At 48.4% G+C, this 25,422-nt stretch overlaps 1 protein-coding gene across 1 annotated transcript in view; it reads left to right on the top strand.

The window, feature by feature from the left end:
• LOC146835039 (cytochrome P450 4B1-like) overlaps positions 1-25,422 on the top strand; it is a 393,192-nt gene that overhangs the window by 29,261 nt on the left and 338,509 nt on the right. The gene's annotated exons all lie outside the window — the stretch shown is intronic.

Genomic DNA, 25,422 nt, shown 5'->3' with positions numbered 1-25,422 from the left:
CCTGACAGTTACAGACTAGAGCAGGTGCATGGGCAGCTACAGACTCTTCTGCACATGTGCAGAGTAGCAGAGGCTAAGTATAGCCAGTTCTTTGAGCAAAGCACAAGGGCAAGCAACAGTGAAGAAGGAAAAAGCACATGGTTGACAAAATGGCTGCTGGAAACAAGATGGCTTCAGCTAAATGCTAACAGCTATCTCTGCCAAATTTCCACAGTCCGACCAAGACACCACCTCCCAGTATATAACCAGAGTGTCAGCAAAGTGAAGTCCAAGATGGATTGAACCCCCTTATCATTCATTTTAAGAAGAGAATGTGGCTGGCACGGCAATGAGTAGAAGTGCCCACAGACCCGATAACGAGTGTTGTGGATGGTTCCTGGAAGGCGATAAACAGCACAGGGCGATGGATCACACAACAGACGCCTTCAAGGATTGATCCATGCAATGTCTCAAAAAGAGACAGGCCGCTGGCAACCTGCAAGAGATGCAAAGGGGCAACGACAGCCACTCAACATGATCCTATTATGCTCCTTCGATGTTGTCTTCTGCAAAAAAAAAGCCATATATTCTATGGTTTCTAGTCAAAAGGGCCGAAGTGCAAAGCGTTTTGCAATCCCAAACCCTACAATTTTCAAAATCAGTTTGCGACCGCAAAAGTTTTTTCACTAATCACTAAACTCTGGTGGGGGAAAAAAATGCGTTTTCGACTCGAAACATGGTTTCTATGACTCTTTCTGAATCACAATTCGGAGAGGTTGGAAAAAGGGCACCCCTGCTAATTAAAATGTGCAATGACATGTGTCAATTAACTATGGCTCCAATTGTAGTCCCAAATCATTAAGCAGACACCGACTCCCAAGACGACGATACGATTTGCTGTGGGAATGCTGCCCACAGGGGAAAGCTACTCGCCGAAGGACCATAACAGGTGACTCTGGGGGCAGCAGACAGGTGTCCAGGGGAGGTCCCACGTGAATATCTGTTCTTTTAATGGACATGATATGGTTTGAGGATGTGAGCGCAGTGGGTCGATGGTGGGGTGCAGTCCCCTGGGCATATCAAAGCACAGGTGCTAGGAAATAGTGATAAGCCGAAATAATATTCTTCAGGGAGGTTGTTTTGAGACAATTAGTGAATGAATAGGCTTTTATAAACGTAACCTATCAGTGCATTAATTAGTACAGTAAAATGAGAGGCAGGTCGTAAAGTCCGTGCGCAGTATGCACCCATTTGCGTATGTCTGCATGTTCGTCAGACCCCAGAGTCTTTCATGACATTTGACACACACTTTCAAAATATATAAATAAACACTGAAACAAAACAATTAAGCAAGTAAGGGGTAACACTAACATTGCTAGATGATTGGAACCCCTGTTTTACACACTTAGGGGTCGATTCCGATACCGGGTCAGACAGCTCCCGAGAGCTGTCCGTAGCCTTATTGTGCGACGACACGTACCCGGAGCCAGTCGGTCCTGCAGAGGAAGTACGATGTGCATAACTGCCAAAAACACGACGGACACGTAGGCTGAGTCAAGCTCCATTCTCCGTCCGAGCCGTAACTCCTAACACTGAACAAAGTCGCCCGGTATCCATAGCAGTTTCCGGCCTGACAAGTACGATGCGTACTTCTACGCGCCGGACGGGTCGCCACATACGGTGCGTCACAGCAGCTGGAAAACAAGCATATCAGCTACGATTTGCGCCACAACTCAATCCACGGCTACGAGACGGTGCAACAAGCAGCGTGTACAACACAAACACATCATGAATCCCATCGCGCAGATCATACCAGTACTCTACATCTATGACCGGATCAGGAACCGACGGCGCAGGCGGTAAGTCAGACACCTACCACACAAACAAACGACACGTACCCGCAAAATGGCGCACACACAGGGAATTTACATCCTGGCCACAAACAGGCCACCATAGGGGTTGTATGGCCAGCAACACTACCACCCCCACCCATAGGGCTTATGTTCCCCAGCACTACTGCCACCCCCAGCCATAGGGGACCTGTTGCCCAATACCCCTGCCACCCCCACACATAGTGGACCTGTTGCCCATCACTACTGCCACCCCCACCCATAGGGGACCTGTTGCCCATCACCCCCACCCATAGGGCTTATGTTCCCCAGCACTCCTGCCACCCCCAGCCATAGGGGACCTGTTGCCCATCACCCCTGCCACCTCCACTCATAGGGCTTATGTTCCCCAGTACTCCTGCCACCCCACCCATAGGGTACCTGTTGCCCATCCCCCCACCCATAGGGCTTATGTTCCCCAGCACTCCTGCCACCCCCAGCCATAGGGGACCTGTTTCCCATGAGCCCTGCCACCCCCACCCATAGTGGACCTGTTGCCCATCACTACTGCCACCCCCACCCTTAGGGGATCTGTTGCCCATCACCCCCACCCATAGGGCTTATGTTCCCCAGCACTCCTGCCACCCCCAGCCACAGGGGACCTGTTGCCCATCACCCCTGCCACCCCCACCCATAGGGCTTCTGTTCCCCAGCAATCCTGCCACCCCAGCCATAGGGGACCTGTTGCCCATCACCCCTGCCCCCCCACTCATAGGGGACCTGTTGCCCATCACTACTGCCACCCCCACTCATAGGGCTTATGTTGCCCAGCACCACTACCACCCCCACCCATAGGTCTTATGTTCCCCAGCACTCCTGCCACCCCCAGCCATAGGGGACCTGTTGCCCATCACCCATGCCACCCCCACCCATGGGGCTTATGTTCCCCAGCACTCCTGCCACCCCCAACCATAAGGGACCTGTTGCCCATCACCCCTGCCACCCCCACCCATAGTGGACCTGTTGTCCATCACTACTGCCACCCCCACCCATAGGGGACCTGTTGCCCATCACCCCTGCCACCCCGACTCATAGGATGGGTGATGCGCCACACATCCATCATACTCCAACATTAGGCATGTCAGCAAAATACATCCCCCCCTAACATCACGACAAAAGTGTGTAGTCTGTGACAAATGCCCACAACAGTGATTATGACTTCGAACATGCAATGTAACTAACAGCACGTGTGACCAACAAATGAGTGTGCCCTACACAAGGCAAGCTTCACTATAGCACTGTGTCAATGTAAAAAGAACAGCCCCTCACTGTGTAGAACAGAAGTTAAGTGGGGGCTTCCAAACTGCAGCAGATGTTGAGCATTGTGGTGATGGGATCTAAACCCCACCCCCTCATCACAGTGACCAAAAGGTAAGTGTCATCATGGGCAAAGCTGCAAATAACAAACAGCATGTATGATCCCCGCTCCCAACACATTAAACACTTCTAGAGCAAACTAGTGGCTGTGTCCCATTCCCACAGAGCTGTGGTGAGGCTAACAGTGCTGTGAAAACCTAACACACTCTCGGCCATGTGCAGACAAGCACCACACATGGGGGCTGACAATGCATACAGTGTATGACACAAGAGCAGAAGTGACCATCACCAAGCATACACACATCTCAAAAATAGACTCACTAATCCAAACAACCTGTGTAGACTGTAGGTGTCAGCTCACAAACTCCCATTCCATGCCAGCAATGGCATCTAACAACCAGGATGAATGTGAACAATGATGTGATATGACTCACAGGGACAGCAGGGAAAATCACAAAAACAGCATCCAGACAAAGGCCCACAACAGCAATACCAATGCACTGGTGCAGATGCACAAACACAAACAGTCAACCTCACACTGCACATCTGACACAGTGTGTGTGTGTGTGTGTGTGTCTCGGTATCCCCAGGCAACTACACAACACATGAGGGGGGCTGAACCACAGTGACACAGATGTAAACACAGTGCCATACAAAAGTAAACCACCATTGGGACACCATTAGTGGGCAATCAGGCATTGTGAGATGAGAGGGAGCACAACAGACACATGTGACACAAGCTTGAATGAACACCAACTAACACAGCAAGAGACTGACACACAACACCACTACCCCCAGGGACCAGACTTTGGGGTGACACAAGCATGCATGACACCTCCACTGTGACAAAGGCAGATGTCGTACAAACTGGGACAACCAGACATGCGTCCTGTTCCACAAACGTACATCACACATACACAAACACAAATCACTCACCATGGCCCCTAATCCATGGACAAACGGGAGCTAGGGGACCATCCATGCAAACATTTACACCAGTCCACCCTCAACACCACACAGCCTGAACTGCATCAATGTGCATCTGTGAAGCCCACATGGACAGGTGACATTGCACATGCACCCATGACAAACCCAGGAATGTTGGGAGGAACTAAGGTGCACACATCACACAAGGACAGTTTACAACCCTGGGGAATGACAGACATACTGCACAGTATGCGGTACATGGCCATGACGTCAAAGCTCACGTAACCTTCAGAATCCCTGCCACAGTCCCAGGACAATGCAGAAGCCAAGGAGAACCACAAGGCACACACGCTGACCAACATTGCAGCCATGAACCTGACAAGTGGGAGCAGTCACACACATACAAATAACTGAAAGGTACCACCTAGGGACAACTACATGTTTTGCAAATAATCAAGTGCCTTGGGGAACCCTGACACTGTCCCATCTGTGTCTGACAACATCATCACCACTCAGAACTGACAAATCCCAATGATACACCAATTAACAGTAGTGTGTCATGCACCCACACATCTGGTAGCCCATGGCAAAGTAGTGGGATGAACCCAGTACCACTCAGCAAGCATCAACAGGATCATATCAAGGGAACACTGCCTGTGTATGAACAGGGAAGTGTACACACACACATGCCCATACAACACACACCATGGGCCCAGGCTATGTCACGTGACAACACACTTACTTGGGGGGGGGGGGGGCAACTCCTGTGGAAGCCCAGCTGTGCCAAACATATTCACAGCACGTCTCACTCATGTCTGCAGAACACTTGGGCAGTCAGTCATCAGTTACCACACAATGAAGGCTCTGGTCACAACAGCCTGGGTACGTGAGTCTCCCCTAAGTCATCTGCACATACTCAAAACATATGTCTAGCAAGTTGCACAGAGGACCAGTTGCTCCTATACCAATGATGCCCACACCTGTATGTCCACTGGTTAATGCGTACAAAGTCTGTGGAATAGACAAATTGGACAATGGGAAGCACATCATATGTGCAAGGGTGCAAGCCAGAGATGTGACCATGCAAATGAAGTGGTCACAGGGATGTCCACAAATAGTTGATCATGACACACCCAGGTAGCTGCAAAGGATGACATGGATACCCACCAGAATAGGATACATATCTCATGGACCACATGGAGTACCTCACAGCAACACATCAGTATTCAGCATTGGAAACCAAGCATTACAGGTGCAAGGGCATGTTTAACATCATCAACATAATGTACAGCTAAATAAAGTTCACAGGGATAAAGAAAAAAGCTTTATTCAGCATATTAAAAGTTAAACGTCCGTTCAAACAAAAGGCCAATGGCCAGTCCATGTCCAAATGCCAAGGAGTGAACTAGAGTGACAACTGTCGCACCTTACTTGCCTGCACTGCTAAGGACCGGGGTCATCCCCTCGGAGGGGCATACATGGGGGCAGGTCAGGCACCGAAGGGACCGGATCAGGGCGCAGCAGAAGGAGGCAGTGAAGAGGTGGTGGTTGCAGGCGAGACACTTGCAACTGCAGTGGAGCTGACTGAAGTGGCTGCAGTCACAACTGTGGGGCACAAGTCAAATGGGGTGGGTGCTGGCACAACTCCAGTGGGCAGGTCAGATGGAGTGGATTGGGTCCCCAATGCAGTGCCCAAGTCAGACGGGCTGGTCGTGGACTCCACTGCAGTGCCTACATCCATGGGAGCGGAATGGGAGGCAGGTGAGGTCAGCAGGATGGGAGGGGGGGGTTGACACGCTCCCCACATCAGTGGCACTAACCGTCCAACCAGGTGTGGAGGAGCAACTGGTAGGGGGGGAGGGCCTTAGAATTTTGGGGAGGGTGTATTTGTGGGTGAGGGAACCCGGGGCAGGGAGTGGCGGGGGATCCTCTGGAGTGGTGGCCTGGGGGACGGAGGACGGAGACTTTGCCTTGGAGCTGCGTGGTGGCGGGGGGGTCTTGCTCTTCCGGCTCCGGGGGGACTTGCTGGTGGGGGTCTCAGTCTGACTGTGCCTGGGGGGAGGGTGTCCGTGTGTGAAGGGCACTCCCCTCTGTGTGTGGGGACTTCCTCTTCCCCTTGTAATCAGGATCTGCTGGGTCGGTGGGGAAGAGGCCATGGTCACAGAGGAAGAGCTTCTGGGGAGATGGGGTTGCAGGTGGTGCAAGGGAAGGGAGCTGGGAGGGAGAGGTCTTGGAGGACTGCGGAGTGGTTGTGGATGACTGTGTGTCTGCAAACCAGCCCCTGTGAGTGTGGTATCAGTCCCCTGCGCGTGCTTGTGTGCATGTCTAGCCCTTGGTTTGGGTGTTTGTGTGCTTGGGACAGGTAGGCTGCTAGGAACCGTGGGTGGTGCAGGGGTAGGAGGGGTGCGGGACTGTTGGAGGAGGGACACTGCTGCAATCAGGGAGGAGGCCACAGACTGATTGGTCCTCTGTAGAGCAGACATGCCCGAGGAAATACCCTCCATGAATGACACCAGTTGTGTCAACAGACTTGTGTGTGCATGGAGGACCTTCAGCATAGATGTCTGCCCCACATGGTTCCGTCTAAGTAAGTCCAGACTCCTCACTCAGGGCAACAGGGGCAGAGGGTGTGGTGCCTGGCACAAAGGAGACATGCTCACGAACATGGGAGCCTACAGGGACCTCTGGGATGGGAGCCGATGGGGGGGTGGTGGTGGTGGTGGCGGTGGTGGTGACGGGGACAGCCTCACTAGCTGGGGTTTGGTGGCTGCTGACACCCGCCTCCACAAGGGAGTCATCCTCCGAGCTGCTGTGGCCCTCAGCTGGGGGTGATGGTGCTGACGACCTCTGTGTGGCTCCACTCACCCTCCGTGCCACTTGGTCCCCCCGACTCCTCTTTCTGTGGCTCCTCCTGGTCCGTGGAGCTGTCCCCTCCTGTGGCCGTGGATGTATCTGGATAGGAATAGGAAGTAAGAGAACATCAGTCACCTGCACCGACTGCACACACCACAGTGAGTACATCACATCACAGGGCAAGCCCTGGCATCATCAGCTGAACACTACTCAAAGTGCCAACACTGTTTAGAATAAGCCAATTTTCATTCTCAACATCAACCATTGCACACATATCCCTCCTTGACTTGCACACATATCTGTTGCATGTTGGATGCTAATACCCCAATGTGCCGACATGCACCACCCACACCTCAATTGGACATGCAAGTGAACATGTAGGAGTATACACACAGCACATTTCTTGCTACTGACTCAGTACAGGTGTCCGGATGAAGGGATGGGCAGAGACTCATTTCACATGCTTGTGATGCATGCCTTACAACAAACAAATGATGGACGGAATGCTGACAATGCAGACATTCTCCCCCAGTCAAGAGATCTGGGTTAAATCCATCGTTCTTTTGCCCACTACGCCACCCCAGTTCAGACATAGCCATATGCAAATCAGTCTTGACCCTGTGCCTCATGGGAACAGTCCAGCCCGAACTGCCAAGCCATGTCTTCCCTGGACCGGAATCAAGCATCCTAGGACCGGTTTCTGGCTATCAGCCGTCATCAGCCAGGATAGCTTGACTCCAGTGGCGTAGTGAGCACGGGTCCCACGTCTGGGAATGCCCATCCCACTTAGGGCGAAAAGCGTTACAACAAACAAATGATGGACGGAATGCTGACAATGCAGACATTCTCCCCCAGTCAAGAGATCTGGGTTAAATCCATCGTTCTTTTGCCCACTACGCCACCCCAGTTCAGACATAGCCATATGCAAATCAGTCTTGACCCTGTGCCTCATGGGAACAGTCCAGCCCGAACTGCCAAGCCATGTCTTCCCTGGACCGGAATCAAGCATCCTAGGACCGGTTTCTGGCTATCAGCCGTCATCAGCCAGGATAGCTTGACTCCAGTGGCGTAGTGAGCACGGGTCCCACGTCGGGCTGGACTGTTCCCATGGGGCACAGGGTCAAGACTGATTTGCATATGGCTGGGTTCAAACTGGAATGGCATGGTGAGCAAAAAAACGATGGATTTAGGCCCAGATCTCTGTACTGGGGTGAATGTATGACATTGTTCTGCATTCTGTCCATCAATTGTTACTTTTGCATTTGTCACCCCGAGTGGGCAGGGTATGCTCAGACGTGAGTCCCTTGCTCTCCATGCCACTGGAATCAAGCTATCCTGGCTGACGAGGGCTGAAAGCCCGAAACCGGTCCTAGGATGCTTGTTTCCAGTCCAGGGAGGACCTGGCTTGGCAGTTCGGGCTGGACTGTTCCCATGGGGCACAGGGTCAAGACTGATTTGCATATGGCTGGGTTCAAACTGGAATGGCATGGTGAGCAAAAAAACGATGGATTTAGGCCCAGATCTCTGTACTGGGGTGAATGTATGACATTGTTCTGCATTCTGTCCATCAATTGTTACTTTTGCATGTGATGCATGCCAGCAACACACACTATGATGTTCTCATGTCCTGATGGGCAATGCCACAATCGTGTGCATGGTGCACACTTGAACACAATGCAGGATCACTCATAGCAAGTTAAATGCCATGGCACTGGGATGCCCTGAAAGTCAGTCAACCCTGTCTCCTGTCACAGGGGCAGGGCATCCAGACAACAATATGCACTGACTCACAATCCTAGCTCAGGGGTAAAGCTAACTCTGCAGATGACCGGCGCACTTGCCCATCCCCTGCAAACAACATATATAGGACCCAGAAGACCCATCATGCAAATCGGACATATGAGTCTCTGCAAATACAACTCCCAGTATATTAACACATCACAGTCTGCCATGCATGTAACCCAGCCGCATGAAGGAAACAGTTGCATACACCATTGTGCGCTGTCAGATGATCACACACCTATGTCACACAGGTCTTGTGTCTCACAGTCGCATCTCAGATGTCATGCTGACCCTCTGAATCATGGACACCCCAGTTGTATGTAACAACAAGCCACACCCTAATGACAGAGGCAGACACCTGAGGGCACATGTCACTAAGCACAGCCTGTAATTTGATACACAGGAGTGGGATTACAGAGTGTTTCTAAATGTCCTTGAGGAGGCATGAGTGGCCAGGTCTACATGAAACAGTGTGTGGCCCTGGACAGTAGTCAGGTGGCTAAGCAAGTGTGACATACTTGATATACATACTTCTGAGGCCCCAAAATTGGAGTCCCCTGCTGCATGGGTTTGTTTGGAATACCCCAGCCACATGTGGCGAGTCAGACCAGCAATTGCAACACATCTCAAGGGCACACACGTCACATGTCAGATCTCAGGCATTGGGCAAACAATTGACCCACCCATGAAACACACAACAGAGCCACGGGAACAGATGCTGTCCGGTAGATGAACCGAAACCAACACTGGAGGTAGGCTGGAGGCAGTGAAGCTGAGCCTCTATTAGATTGATCAATATCACTGCTAGTACTGCGCTACGTCTTCGGACTCAATTTCATTTATGAGGACACATCTTGAAGATGAAACAAAAAGTGTCAAAGACTTGTCTTTTGCTTGAATTAATCAGTATTTTAATTTATTTTCTTTTTAAGATTTGTAACCTTCCAATTGCCGAAGCAATTTATTAGGGAATCGAAATAAACAAAAAATGACACATAGTTTGTGATAATTTCACCACACCGTTCATTCGTTCATAACTTACATACTATTCTCGTATACCAAACAATCTTATCCATTCATACAATCACATACATACTGTTCAAACAGGAAATTTACACATGAAAAAACGTATTTTACAGTCTTTCTATTTAGACCACAGAACGAACATTCAAAAACATGAATATCTGTGAATGGTTCTTGTTTAGAAAGTTACGAAATTCTTGTGGTCTTTACACAAGGTCTACGCGTTTCGAGACCCTTGGTTAACCTTGTGAATGGTTCTTGTTTAGAAAGTTATGAAATTCTTGTTGTCTTTACACAAGGTCTACGCGTTTCGAGACCCTTGGTTAGCCTAATGGTTCTTGTTTAGAAAGTTACGAAATTTTTGTGGTCCTTACACAAGGTCTAAATTGTTCTTTGCAAAACATACAGATTTTGTAAGCTTGAAAACGGAGACAATAGAATTCTGCCGACAAATCAGACTAAAAACCTTCTTTTCGCTTAATCCACTCACAGAAATTCAAGATGACACTGGCCTAAAGAAAAAATCTTCTTTCTGTCCACCTGCTAATAAAATCCCAAAAGAAGTAGGCATTTTTGAAAAAACCATACTTTCAGCTATAACAGAAATGGAAAACAACAAAAGATAGGTTAAATTTAACACAACAAAGCCTCAAATTGAAGCTCTATCCAAACTCCAAAAAGACACCTCTATTATAATCAAAGAGGCCGACAAAGGTGGCTCAATAGCCATTTTAGATAAATCAGACTACATAACTGAGGTGACCAGACAGTTGAATGGCATTCAATGTTACAGGAGAATCAACAAAGATCCAACTCTTGAACTACAGAACATTTTATTTCCAATACTCACAAAAGGCTTAAAAGAAGGTTTCCTTTCAAAAAAAGATTTAGAATTTCTACAAAACAAATATCCAAGGACACCATTGTTCTACGTACTCCCAAAGATACATAAAAATGAAACGTCACCGCCAGGAAGACCCATCATTTCCGGCTGTGACTCCTTGATGGAACCCATCTCAAAATTCGTTGACTATTTTTTGAAATCCTTCATGGCTGAAGTACCATCTTTCTTAGCAGACACAACAGACTTTATCAACAAATTGTCATCTATAGACTTTGTCCAAGAGTCACACCACTTAGTAACACTCGACGTGGTTTCATTATACGCACAGATACCTCAGGATGAAGGTCTCTCTGTTATTCAATCATACCTGGAGACAAGACAAAATCCCAAAGTTCCCACAGAATTCATCATGAAATTAGCCAGTTTTGCATTAAAAAAGAATTATTTTAATTTCAATGGCGAGTTCTATTTCCAAGTCAAAGGAGTAGCAATGGGCTGTCCCTTTGCACCAGAACTGGCGGTACTCTTTATGGCCAAATATGAAGAGAAGTTCATCTACAACGATAATCCCTTTACCCAGTACATCGGTAAATGGACCCGTTACATCGATGATGTGTTTATGACTTGGACTGGGTCCCTGGAGAACCTTAAAAAATTCCATGATTGGTTAAATAATCGAACTGAGGACATACAATTTACTTTGAACCATTCTCAGATCAAGATCGCATTCCTTGATGTAGAAATGTATCCATCAGATAATGGCCTGGCTACTACCTTGTTCAAAAAGACAACTGACCGAAACAAGACTCTACATTTCTCAAGTTACCACCCGAGAAACCTACGCGAAAATTTGCCTTACGGACAATTTTTGCGCATAAGACGAAACTGTCAATTTAAAGACGAATACATGTCCCATGCAACCACACTGTTCGAAAATTTGAAAAAAAGAGGATATCCCAAGAAACTCTTAAAAAGATCAATGAAAAGAGCATGGTGGACCCCAAGGGAAGAATTACTAAAAAAGACTGAGAGGCAACCACTAGACAGGATTGTCTGCGTCTCTACATTTTGTCCTAATTCAAACCTTTTGAAAAAAGTCATCGTACAAAATTGGCATTTGATAAAAAATCTTGATGCTTCTTTGAAGCAAAATCCACTGTTCGCCTTTAAAAAAGATCGAAACATTGCCAACCAAATCGTTCGAGCAGCAATGCCGAAAAATAAACCAACTACTGTACGGGACTTTGTAGGACTCCAACCAATTCAAGGTCACCACAGATGCGGCACCTGCACCTGCTGTGACTCCACAGTAGAAGGAGACCTTTTTGAATACAACTCCATTTACTGGAAACACGAATCATTCACCAACTGTAAAAGCAAATTTGTCGTGTTACGGAATACGTTGCCCCTGCAACCTCCTATATATATAGGAAAAACCAGCCAAGAAATCAGAACCAGAGTGTCCCAACACAAATCCCGGATTAACAAAAATGTACTAACAGCTCCATTGGTCAACCATTGGAGAACTAAAAACCATCAAATTACTGACCTGAGATGGACAGTTATTGCCAAAGTTGTAAGAGACGAAAGAGGTGGCGATTTGGAACAGAAATTATCCAGGACAGGAGCCATGTTAATCCTGAAATTCAATACTGCCACTAATGGACTTAACGAACTCTCTGAACTTAACAAACTAAACTAAACCCCATCAAAAATTATCTTAGTTACCTTGAGACAAAATGCCAGCAGAAGTTATCTCTGAGTATGCCATATGATCCAACTGATTTTCCAACCACGTTAAATACTCTCCTGCCAATCACTCCAAAGTCTGCGGATCCTTTGCAACGAATCATCTTATCTCAACATGCACGATACCCAACTTATCTTCCAACGTTAGACACTTGTCAGACTCAACAAGAATACTTACCATCAGTTTCATCTGTCAGTAACCAATCAGGATCAAGCATGTTCACCTTTAAGTATTATACCAGATTAAAAACTGCTCTGGCCTATAGAATTCCCCACTTACCAGAAATAACCTGTTGCAAATGAATTTTTTATTAAGAGAATGTCTTTCAATTTGACAAACACGAACTCGGTCAAGTTCCGTCTTGCACGATAGAAAGAAGTCTTTCCTCTATGTTCAAACCACGAGACCAACAAAAACAGAACCACGCACGCCGACGTAACACACGTCAGCACCAGCGAGGTTGGAAACTTAGGCGAAAGCGACAGACAGATTCAGGTATGTCCCGATGTAATACGCTATAATTAAATGACGAGGTTTCATTTTCGAAAGCTAATTCAAGCCATAATTCATTCCAGTTCTGAAGAGAATCAAAATTGGTGACAGTTCTACTTAAATACAGCGTACAGGAATGACGCGCTTCCGATCGGCCGCCCATTAAGGTAAAAACTCTAATCCTGACAGAGCAATGACGTTTTTATTCACTACGTGTTTTACTAAAATACTTAAAGGGCTCTCATGCTCTTTTCCTAGCACCAAAGCGAGGACTGCTTCAACCAACCAGATACAATTGTTTATCTTCCCTCCACACCAAGAACGTGACGATAAAAGTAAGCCATCATTCACAATAAGTCTGCATTCATGTTTGAAACATTAATGTATGCTACTACACCTCCTTTTTTCACTTTTTTCTACCTAGGTTTCTTCTTCTTTCTCCAACACGCTTGACTCCATTTTACTTAAGGTAACTTTGCTAATACAGAAGTCAGTACTTTGATCTCAATGAGGTTTAGGGGCCCCCCCTTCATTACTGAAACAGGCTTTCCTTCTTCACCCCACAGGTCCTGATGAGAGGCCCGGCTAACCAAGGGTCTCGAAACGCGCAGACCTTGTGTAAAGACCACAAGAATTTCGTAACTTTCTAAACAAGAACCATTCACAGATATTCATGTTTTTGAATGTTCGTACTGTGGTCTAAATAGAAAGACTGTAAAATAAGTTTTTTCATGTGTAAATTTCCTGTTTGAACAGTATGTATGTGATTGTATGAATGGATAAGATTGTTTGGTATACGAGAATAGTATGTAAGTTATGAACGAATGAACGGTGTGGTGAAATTATCACAAACTATGTGTCATTTTTTGTTTATTTCGATTCCCTAATAAATTGCTTCGGCAATTGGAAGGTTACAAATCTTAAAAAGAAAATAAATTAAAATACTGATTAATTCAAGCAAAAGACAAGTCTTTGACACTTTTTGTTTCATCTTCACACTGCACACTCCCCTGCTACCCTGGTTTCCCATAGAGCTTGCTGTACTGTGGAAGGAGCCCATCCAGCAGGACCTTGTTCTCCTCAGTGAAGGCTGGGGCCCTCTCCAGAGTACGTGCCATAGCAGGAGCCAGAGGATGCAGAGACAGCAGCAGGGATGTGGGTCCAGTAGCATGTAGTGCAGGCAAGTGAGCTCCCTGAGGGCCAGCCAGCCTTATATCTGTGCTGCAGAGGCAGAATCTGTGCCATGTGTACCAAGTGATAGGTCCAACACGGTTACATTCTATGAATCTGGCCAATCCATTTAAATGTACGACTCGTACACGCCTTCCGCATCGTTCAAATCTTCACCTTCATGAAACACTTTAAATTGCAACATTGTTGTAGGCATCCAACTGAATTTCCAGTGCACAACTCGTACAAGTTTTGAATCCGCATCTGTTTCCATGACAGTCCAGAGTCAATGGGTGCGCCCGGCTCGGTCAACTGACTGTACAACGCATATTTTGAAAATACACATGCACCCGTCTCCATACGATTCAATGGCCAAGGCGTACGCCTGTCTCGGACCATGCCTGCCCCATGCGTATGCATAATAGTCACCCGCGTCAGACCTCATTGCATTCAATGACAAAGCGTACGCACGGCTCAGTCATGAACCGTGCAATGCGTACGCATTGTCACCCGCATCGGACCTAATTGCATTCAATGACAAAGCGTACACACGGCTCGGTCATGAATCGTGCAATGTGTACGCATTGTCACCCGCGTCGGACCTCATTGCATTCAATGACAAAGCGTGCGCACTGCTCGGTCATGAACCGTGCAATGCGTACGCATTGTCACCCGCGTCGGACCACATTTGGTGTGACTATTTTATGGATTCAACACACATTTACTAGCCAGGGACACCTGTACACACCTACCACACTACAACATTGCCCACACAGTGTCCCATGGCATGTAAGGCTGCATTCCCTGGGTGTTTTGGGGGGGGGGCACATCTGGTTTTTTGGGTGGCCCTTTTGTGCAGCCACTCTCAGGCTGTGCACGTGTACATGGGGGCAGAATCCTTTGTGTGTTGTGCACATTACCACTGTGATGTGCAATTGTACAGTAATGGGCATTAAACACGGACAGAGTTTCATGTTGGATATGTTGTGTCACATACACCCTGAGTCCAGGGGGTGATGGCATGTACGTCACAGTGAGACCTGTAGCCACAATACTGATGTGCAACCACAGTCTGTGTGCATGTTGTGTCTCAGATGTGTCTGATCAAATGTGCCCAATGGGTGACAGTCTCCACATCCATGTGGTATATGCATCAACCTTGATTGTGTGTGTGTGTCTAAGACGCACATGTAGGGCCAGCAGGAACAACAGTGGCCACTACCTGTGGGACTTACGCTGGACTGTACGTGATGCGCTATGTCCATGCCAGTGTCGATGTGGCAATACAGGGACCCTGAGTTTCTGCATGGCAAAGATCTGTGATGCCAGGCCTCACTTGTCACTGTGGTGTGTGTTTGGAACGTCGCATCAGTACATAGGTTGGGTGACACAGCCAGATGATTGGCCATTGCGCTAGATGGGACTCATGTGGAATTTAGATGTGAGGTGGTGGTCATGTAGGTGACATATGTGTCCATGCCCAACAGCACACACCTCAGTACATTGTGTAATGTCATGATCTATCATGTGATATTGAGCCTGGTCATGGCCACATGGGTGGATGAACTGACAATCTTCCTTTGTGCATCCCTGTACTGCAGGGCACCAGCTGTCCATAGACCGTTCCCAGACCTTGCAACCATGCAGGAACGCAACTGCATCAGACGGTACCGCTTCACCAGGCCACTGATTGAGGAGTTGGCAGAGCAGTTGGCGACACATCTGCTACCTGGCCGGACATACCCTACAGCACTGACACCAGAGGTGAAGGTGATGGCAGCCCTGCACTTCTTTGCTACTGGTACCTTCCAGTACACTGTGGCTACTGCTGGTGGTATGTCGCAAACGATGTTTAGTCGGGTGCTATGCGATGTCTAGGAGGGGATGTTGCATTTCCTAGATCTGTACATAAAGTTCCCTAGCCCAGCTGAACTCCCTGAAATAAAGGATGCCTTTTATACACTGGGGAGGATGCCGAACGTCATCGGATCGATTGATGGAACACATGTGGCCCTGATACCACCACAGACACATGAGCAGGCATAGCGGAACAGGAAGCACTACCACTCCATCAATGCTCTGGTGGTCTGTCTTGCTGACATGTCTATCACACATGTGTGTGCACGGTTCCCTGGTTCTGCGCATGATGCCTACATTAAGAGGAGGCGTCGCATTGCAACGCTGATGTCACAGATGCCAGCTCAGCATGCCTGGCTTGTCGGTGTGTACTGACTGTTTCTCATTGTGTGTGTTTGTCAATGTTGTATTCTGCACTCCTACAAAACTCAGCTACTTGTTCATTTTTGTGTGTGTAGGTGACTCCGGATACCCCAACATGCCGTGGTTGCTGACACCCCTCAGGAACCCTGTGACACCAGCCGAGCTGCGCTACAATGAGGCACATGGTCGAAGCAGGAGGGTGATTGAGCGGACATTCGGCCTCCTGAAAAGCCGATTTCGCTGCCTGGACAAGACTGGAGGAGCCCTCCCATATGAGCCTGCAGAGGTGTGCAAAATAATCCCTGTCTGCTGCATGCTACACAACATGGCAGTGCAGAAGGAGGTGCCTCTCATCCAGGATGACGATGACCAACCTCCGGCACCTGTGGAGGATCCCGGCCTGGGCCAAGATGTCGGTGATGATGAGGATGAGGGTGACGTCCGCTCACAGCTCATCAACAACTTCACCTGAATGTGAGTTTCAAGGGTTGTTATGTCAATGTATGAAGGTAGCCTGGAATGTGTTGTGGTAGCTCTGTTGCTGTCTGAGTGTGTCTGTGTGCCACTTGACTGCGTGCAGTGATGTGTCCATTCATGTGGTGTGTACTCCACAATAGGGTAGTACTGCTAACTTGTTTTTGTGTAGGTTTCTTGCGACATGTGTTGTGCATGTGTATTGCATTTCTCTCCTGTTCTGCTGTGCTTTTGACTGTCTTGTGTCTGTCCTTCCCAGGGTACTTTGCCTGTTGTTTGGTCAACACTGTCCCCCAGCACCCAGAATCCAACACCAGTGTGGAAGTTGTCAATTCCCATCAACTGATGTACCACACATCCCTGGACTTCAATTCTCCAAAACTTTGTGAGCGTGTGTCCACTGTTACGTAGAATTACTGTGCAACTATTGTGGAATAAACGTGTTGCTGATGTGTAATGAACCTGTACTATGCTTTGTTATGTGCGTTGTCTGTCTTCCCACATCTGACTGACATCTGCTTACCTCACCTGTGAACTTGTTACCACTGACTGGGGTTGGTGTTGTGTCTGTGCATGCCAATGTGTTTCAGGTCAACATCATTGTGTGGGATGAGTAACTTGGCCATGGTGAGTATGTGTTGTGGTGCCATAGTGGTGTGTCTCCCTCACATGTCACAACACCATGACTCACCTTATGTTGGTCACATTGTTGCAGTATTTGGCATGCACTGTGTTGTGTAGCAGATCAACATCTCCCTGACACATGACAAGTTGGAATCACAACAGAGGCAAGTATGGTGTACTGGTGAGTTTATTTTCAAACATGTGTGAGGGAAGTGCACAGGATGGTGGGTGCAGTACATTGGTTTTGGAATCCAAAGTTCACAGTTGAGTTGAAAGTGCTGGTAGATGAAATGTCCAGAGTAAAGTCCACAGTCATCTGCTACATTGGCCCAACATGAACCCTCTGTGTCATGTGGGCGAGTTGTGTGCGATTGGACAAGGTGAATGGGTTGCGCACAAAGAACATTGTCCAGAACAGGTTTAGAGGCCCTGGGGGATATGCAGGAACATCTGCCTCTCACATGTCCTTCTTCGGACGACCCCTCTTCTTCTGGGGGGGAGGATCCTCCGGTGCAGGGGACTCTCCGCCAGAGTCCCTGTAGCGCTGGCAGATGGTGTTGGGACAGATGTTGTGGCCACACAGGGAGGTGTGGACAGGTTGGTGTTGATCTAGCAGAGGCATTGGAGTATGTCCTCATGCACCGCAGTAAGGGCATCCCACTTGGCCTCCATGCGGGCATGGTGGGCGTCCCGCTCCTGTTGCATGTCCTTGAGGATCCCCACTGCCTGGCCAAATCCTCCAGTGCTATCCTGGTACGCATCTATGATGCGTGCCAGGTGGGGGTCATTATGTAGTCCAGACCCCTCTGCTAGGCACGCCCTCTGACTCCCACCCCTCCCAGCACCCCTATCCACACGGGCAGGACCAGCGGCGGGACGCACAGGTGACACTGGGACCCCTTGGGTGGTGTTGCTGGTGGTGTTTGCTGTAGCTTCCGGGGGGTCCTGTGTCCCTGTGATGTGGGTGTTCATTGGCCTTGGTCTGTCCGTGTTGGCGGGGGTGCCCTGTCGGTGTCCAGATGCTGGAGGCGTGGGTACAGGGGGTGCAGATGTTGATGCTGCTGGTGCTGCATGATGCCTCACACCAGAGGGGCCAGGTTGGTCGTCGTAATCCGAAGAGGACAGACAGACCAGAGAGCTCAGTGTCCGCCAGATGCTGGGACTGGGAATCCTCATCATTTGGTGCTGGGTGTCCAGCACCACCTGTGTTTGGAAGAGACGCACGATATGAGTTATGTTTCTACATGCATCGATGGTTCACAAACATGATATTTTCTACTTTTCGAACAGATTCCTGCCTGTACACTGCTTTTTCCCAGCTTGTCACGGACAGAGTTTGATATTGTTGTTGGCCATTTCCCAGCATGGCCTTGTGCTCCCCACAACCGACCCCAGTGTCAGACAACTTGTCAGTCCCTTCCCACTCCCTGTGGGACGAGTATGGTTCAGTGAGAGCTTGCTGGGCCATGTGGGTGGGTGTAGATTGTCTGGGACTGCAACTCCCATCATACTCTTGGCTACACCCCCCTTCCCAGCATGCACATACTTCCTTCCTTTTGACTCTGCTTCCCTGTGAGGGAGTGTGACCACATTGGCAAGATGGCTGACTGTGAAATCTTGGTGTTTGTTTGGCTACAAGTCCACACAGCAGCACCCAGTACGGAGTATCTTTTGCTGGTATTTCACTGAGGTGTGTGTCAATGCATTCTACCCGGTGAGTTGTGTGGAGTTTTTGTTGGGGGTGGGGGGTTGTCTCCACATGCTGGTAAGTATGCTCAGGGCTGTCAGTCCTCCTTCCCATCATGAAACGTGCTTCCATTGTAGGGCGTGCAAGTTGTCTTTCAAGATGTCAGTCAGTGGTGTCCTGCTTCTGATTTGCACACAACCCCTAGCAGGGCCTTGTGCTTCCCACAGCAGGAGCCAGTGTCAGCCATCTTGTCAGTCATTTTCCACTCCCTGTGATGTGGGCATGTTTCAGAGAGGTCTTGATGGGCCAATCAGGAGGGGGAGCATTATCTGTGACTACAAACCCCATCATGCTTTTGGATGCACTCACTTCACCTTCATCCCCACTATTCCTTCCCGTCAGTCAGCTGCACTGTGAGGTAGTGTGTTTGTGGTGGCAAACTGTTTGGCAGTGTCTATTTAGCTTTGTGCCACTGGCTTGCTCTATTTTTTTGTAGGTTGGTGCATGTCATGACACTGTTCCAAGTCACTATGAGATGGCAGGTATTGTGTTTGTCTGACTGGCATACACATCTTGGTATGATTATCTATTGGTTACTGTAGCTTTGCTTGTGGTGCATGGTTTCACTGTCCCCTTGCCACACAATCTTGGGTATGTTGTTTGTTTACTCACCAGGCTCTGGTATGTCTGTTAGGCCATGGACGCTCTCTGGTGGTAGGATGTCCCGCAGCTTCTCCTCCCAGGTCCTGAAGTAGACTGGTTTGGCAGGAGGGCCACCACCAGTGCACTGACTCAGGGTGTGATCTTTTTCGATGAGTTTCTTGACCCTCCTGCGTACGTCATACCACCTGTTCTGGATATCGTCCTTTGTGTGCCTTGCTGGTGCTTGAGCGTTCACCTTGTCCACAATCCTCGCCCACATCTTGGATTTCTGTGACATGGGGGTCCTTTGGACCAATGTACCAAACAAATGTGGCTCTACTCTGATGATCTTGTCTACCAGCACTTCTAACTCACTATCTGTGAACTTTGGATTCTTCTTTGGGGGCATGGTGATGGGTGGTGGTGGTGAGGGATGTGTGTGTGAGGGTGCAAGTGAGGGTGGGTTGGTGTTGGTTTTGCTGACTGTGTGTGTGCTTTTGTATGAGGTGCTGAGGGTGTGTGGGTTGTGTGATGGGTGAGTTGTGAGTGTGTCTGTGGTTGCTGTATAATGGTATTTGCTGCTGGCTGTGTCTCCTGTTTGCAAGGGATGATGGTAGTGAGTGTAGTCCTTTTATATAGTTGGAGTTGTGGGTGTGTCTTTGTGCCAGTTTTTTAAAAATATATTTACTGGCTTTGTCGTTACTTGTTTGGTCCTTTTTTTTTGGTCTTATTTTTCCTTTGGGTTTTGTAGGCATGAAGGAGACGTTCATGTGACAGAAACAGATGCTGATGTTGTCTCGTGCAGGCTTCTCCTCCTCGTTCACGCTGCCTATCTTCTGTGTTTCATACGCGTCGGCCGCCAAGGTCTCTATTGCTTGTGGGCCCGGTTGTCTGTGCGTGTCGGTCATGCGGCTTGGTCTCCATGCAAGGCAGTCTAGTTTTACACACATTGCATCGTACTGCGCGGATCGGACATTGCGGGTACGGGTCGGTCGGTTCATTCCGGGTTCGTGTCGGTCGGTGAAAATCATGTCGGTTTTCCGGCCGGATCACTATTTTCCCTACGGCTCGGTCGTACGGCTTGTATTCCGTACGTGTCGGTTGTAATTCACTCGCGTTGCATCGTACTGCACGGGTCTTGCGGTGCTAGTCCGTTTCGGTCGGTATTCGGTCCAGGTCCGTGTCGGTCGGTTCGTTTTGCGTCCAGAATCGGCCCCTGAGTGCATTAGGAACTTGAGTTGCCCACTTATGTATTTTAGATGCGTAAGGAGGAACAGAATCAAAAAATGCATCAGTACAGACATTTAAACAGATGCAGCACTCTGAAGTAGCTGAAAGATGTTCAATAATGCTTTATAAAACAGCAAACATAAATAAAGAAAGGAGTCTCACCTCGAAATTGCAGGTCTAATATTTTGCCACAGCACTTAGACAGGGCGAGTAGCTCACAAAACCAACTGGACTGATGGTTGCATGTTTTATCTTTTCCCAGTCGCAGCCCACTTCGTATTTAGTGCAGATTAGCAAACCACTGGGGCAAACAAGGGTGGGAAGGGGGGTGATGGAACTGAGGGCACACACACTGTACTTCACTACCTCCTTTGTTTTTCTCATATTTACCCAAAATTCCTCTGCAGTTATTTGGTTAAATATTTAAAAAGAATACGCCCTTCATCCAAATAATTCTATAGATTTGGGGTAATTTACAGACAACTGTCTACGGTCTGTGACACCCTCCTCCGTACCCCTTGACATGCTCTCCACCCCCTACCATGCTTCTTCCGTGTTATGCTTCTTTTTTTCTGCCAGGCGCTCCCTCATTAATTGGCTCTTGCCTCCCTCCATAAAATGTTTTTTCCTGCCTCATTCTCCTTTATTCCCTTTACCTCAGACTTCAGTGCGTGCTTCACCCCGCTCCAGCTTCCTGCCAAGCTCCAGCTGCCCCCCACACCCCACCGTGATCATTATTCCCCCGCCAGGCCCCACCCGCTGTACTTCATCCATTCCCGATCCTGCCTCATCGGGTTTCTTCTATAAGGACAATGTTCCACCCTCCTTCACGCCCTCCCTCTTCATTCCCCCTCATTCTCCGTTGTCCTATCTCCACTCACTCCTCTCTCCACCATACTTTCTCCTTCATTCATTTCCATGCTGTCACCATTTCTCCCCCTATCACTTCATCGCGCTCTCAGCCTTTTTTCCCCTCACACGCCCCCCTCACGCCCCTTCGCTGCCAATGCTTGTCAGCTCTCCGTCCCTGAGTGCTTAATTTGTGCCGGTGCTTAGCACGGCACTTATTTTACAGGGCCGAGTCTACACTCTACACAAAATATTGATAATTGGTTGCACTGCACGTTGCTTACTAAGTTCTGACACGGGTCCCAGACTCCCTGGTGAAGAGCTCATATCTCATGTGATTGCGTGTGTTTAAAATATTTCAAATTGGATGACGCTGCTTGCCGCGGTCCAGCTACCCGCCTTATTTGGAGCCACACAGTACTGCCAGAAACTGCCTTGGCCCCTGATTCGGCGTAAGTTAGGTCACACCCCATTTTGAAATCGTTCAATCAATGGTGAAGGGTTGGAAATTCGCCCCTGCTTGGTGAATCATCAAGTGTGTACCCGGAGTGGCCCAATGAGCAGTTTTTTTGCCCACGGCCCTCCCAGCATACTGCGCAGCCGCAGCCCTATTCAGCCAACGATAGAAGTAATCATCGTGTCGAGCAGCAGGCCTCCTTTGTAGATCAGTAAAACTAACAAGCATTTGCAATGTGATAGGTCTCGCATTTACGACATTTTAAGCTATTGGCATTGTAAATGACAATGCCTTTTATTTATGTTTTCTAAACCAACACATAGATAAAGATTTGTCATTTGCAATGCAAATGCGAGACCTATTGCATTGCAAATGCTTGTTTGCTGTCGCTGGCCTGCTAGAGTGTTCTGTCCCTGCTTGGGTGGGATCTTAATTCCCTGCCTGGGTGGGTTTTATTGTAATTACCCTGCTGAGCTTCCTGTCCCTGTTCTGGTGGGTTCTCGATTTTTCACTGACACTGTCAGTTCTCCGTCACGGCTTGCGTGTGGTCCGGTGCTCCCAGGCCCGGACCGGCAATGCCGGGCACCGGGCAATCCCCCGGTAGGCTGGATGGGGTGGGGGCCGTTTTTTTTGCAGGGGGCCGGTTTTGTTTCAAGGGCCAGTTTTTGGTCCGGCGGCGTTAGTTAGAAAAAAAAATCAGAGAAGTTCACGAGTACAGTAGTCACTCACTCTCTGCATGCGTCTCTCCTCGCTCCGTGCGGGGAAAAAAAGCACAACTCTATCAATCTGAGTCTGGAATGGATTCTCTGCAATCTGCATAAATTATGGCATGCGAGCACTGTGCACCATTTAAAAGGGTGAGACCTGCACAGCGCGCAGATGTCTCCGCCGCCGCGTCTGCGCGGTCTCTCAGTTTAGGGTGGGGTGGCTGGTGGTGATCATGCGCATTAGGGCTTGCGCAATAAAAAGTGCGCGTGACGGAGGATAGGTTGAGGAACATTGCAGGAGTACTCCAGAGCGGAGGCTGAGACGACGATACCTTGTGTGAGAGGCAACCATAATTTAATTATTTCTAGCCCCCTTAGGCACCCCATAATTTTATTATTTCTAGCCCCTGCTGCCTGCCTGCTCCACTCCCTGGCCCCTGCCTGCTGCCCGCCCGCCCGCCGGTGAGTCACTCACTGAGTCAGAGAGTCACAGTCACTCTAGTGCCTGTATGTCCATGTCCGGACTCCGGCGTCCAGTCGTTTGCATTTTTGCAATCAGATTCTGTGCCAGGCCGGGATTAAACAAAGGTATAGCGAGGTGGTGGTGGTGGTGGCTGCCTGCCTGGCCGGCCCCGACTCCCCGAGCCGAGACACGCACTGGTGGAGCACAGAATGATTAAAAAGCCACTCCGAGGCGAGCCCTAGTCCTCCTCCTACCCCCCTCTTTTGCAGCAGCCCTTTGGTTCCTCCTGCTACGGGCCCCAGCAGTGCAGCACTGACCTCAAACATGAGCTCAGGTCAGATTCTCTAAAAAGGTTTTCTTTTCGTCAGGGTCAGGTGTTGTCTGTCTGTTCGCATGTGTCCGACTCTGTCCGAGCAGGGCCTGCTGTCGTAATGTTCCGAGCCAGCAAGCAGAATACGTGTTCTTCTTTTGTGGCGCTGTGCTGCTTGACTCTTGGGGGCTGACCACCCTGTATAATGAATCTGTGCATCTTTCAGAGGCATATTCATGGAATCTTCGTTAATTTAGGACAGCCTTCCAACTCACTGAGCTACGCACGCTGAGTCAAAGGCGAGGATGTGTCGTGAAGGGAAGAGCGGTTATTAAACATTAACAACCTGTGTCTAGTGTTATCTACGCAATTAGTGTCTGACACAAAACCTGCATTAATGAGTTTTTGGCGCGAGGCTGCGAGTTCAGGTCTCTTAGCGTTGAGAAGGGAAAGACATTATTAAAAGTTCATTTCCTTGGCTGGAACTGTCCACTCTCTCTCTCCTGACTGCAGAGAGAAGTCATCTATATTGCTATAGCTGAGTACATCATTTAGTTGTAGCTTAACAAATTATATTTGCAGCATCCATGGTACCTCTTTTGAAGATAGAAGACAAATGACTTGTTGTGCATTGTAGAATTATATGTTTTGCTATAGAGTGCAACAGAAGGCCAGGCATAATGCATGGAGTTTAGATGTGCTGTGCTGTTGTGGCATTCGCTGTTTTCCTAGGCAAAGTAATTCAAGGGTTCCTGTACTTCCAGGACCTATTTGAAGCCAGCTGACCGCAGTGCATGCCACTGTATTACTAGATTGGAGTACATCCGTTTTAAATTGGCACACCTTGTCTATTCTGTCTCACTGCAAAGATTTATTCCATCACACCCATCTCGTCTGTAAGGAAATGTAAATGCGGGGTGATCAGAACGTTTTAGAAAAGAGCAAAGTGAAACAGTTTGTGGAGCAAATTAACTTTTTTCATCTGCCAGTGGAAAATAAACTTAATTCCTTTAAGGTCAGAAAACGAAAACATGTGAAATGGTCAATATCTTACACGCCAAACATATCTTCTAAGTAGAAAATTAAGCCTGTTCTTATTCTTCTAGCAAGACAGTGGAAAAGGGAACAGCCAAACATAAATACCACTTACCTGTATCCTTGACAAAGGCAGCCAGTTGGGCTGTTACCCTGTAATGGTAAAGCGATGATAACTGTATGTATAAAAATTTAATAAAATACTTTGAAATAAAAAAAAGTTGATGCATGCAGAATGCATTGTAACTATGACCGCCTGATCGCCAGATAGCCCCTCATAGAAGCACAATGGTTCAAGTATGTGCTTTCATTTAAAAATTCATTGCACTCTGGGGGTTGTAGTCTTTGTTTGAATCGACTCAACTCATCTAATAACAAGGGTCTGTGAAAGCTCCTCTCTGGGTACATGGAGTGATATGCAATCCCTGTGGGTTACTATTAAAGAGATACAGACACTGAATAGCAGTGCTACTTGAACACGCTTACACAAGGTACACCAGCGATCGAATGGGCACAGCGAGGTTTGTTGCTTACAGGTGATAATTTCAGGGTGTGTGAGGCATGGAAGGGCATGGAGACCGAAGCATTCCATTTCCCTGTAGAAGTATGTTCACCAGTGACTATACAAAGAGTGAATGGGTGTTGAAAATTCACTCTTTTCTCCACCTTGAATTCCATTTTCCATCAGCCCTGCACCA

The sequence above is a fragment of the Triturus cristatus genome, chromosome 4_2 (genome assembly GCF_964204655.1).
Source record: "Triturus cristatus chromosome 4_2, aTriCri1.1, whole genome shotgun sequence".
Classification (NCBI taxonomy): domain Eukaryota; kingdom Metazoa; phylum Chordata; class Amphibia; order Caudata; family Salamandridae; genus Triturus; species Triturus cristatus.
Note: the sequence above shows the minus strand (reverse complement) of the source record. Positions and strands in the feature narration are given on the sequence as shown.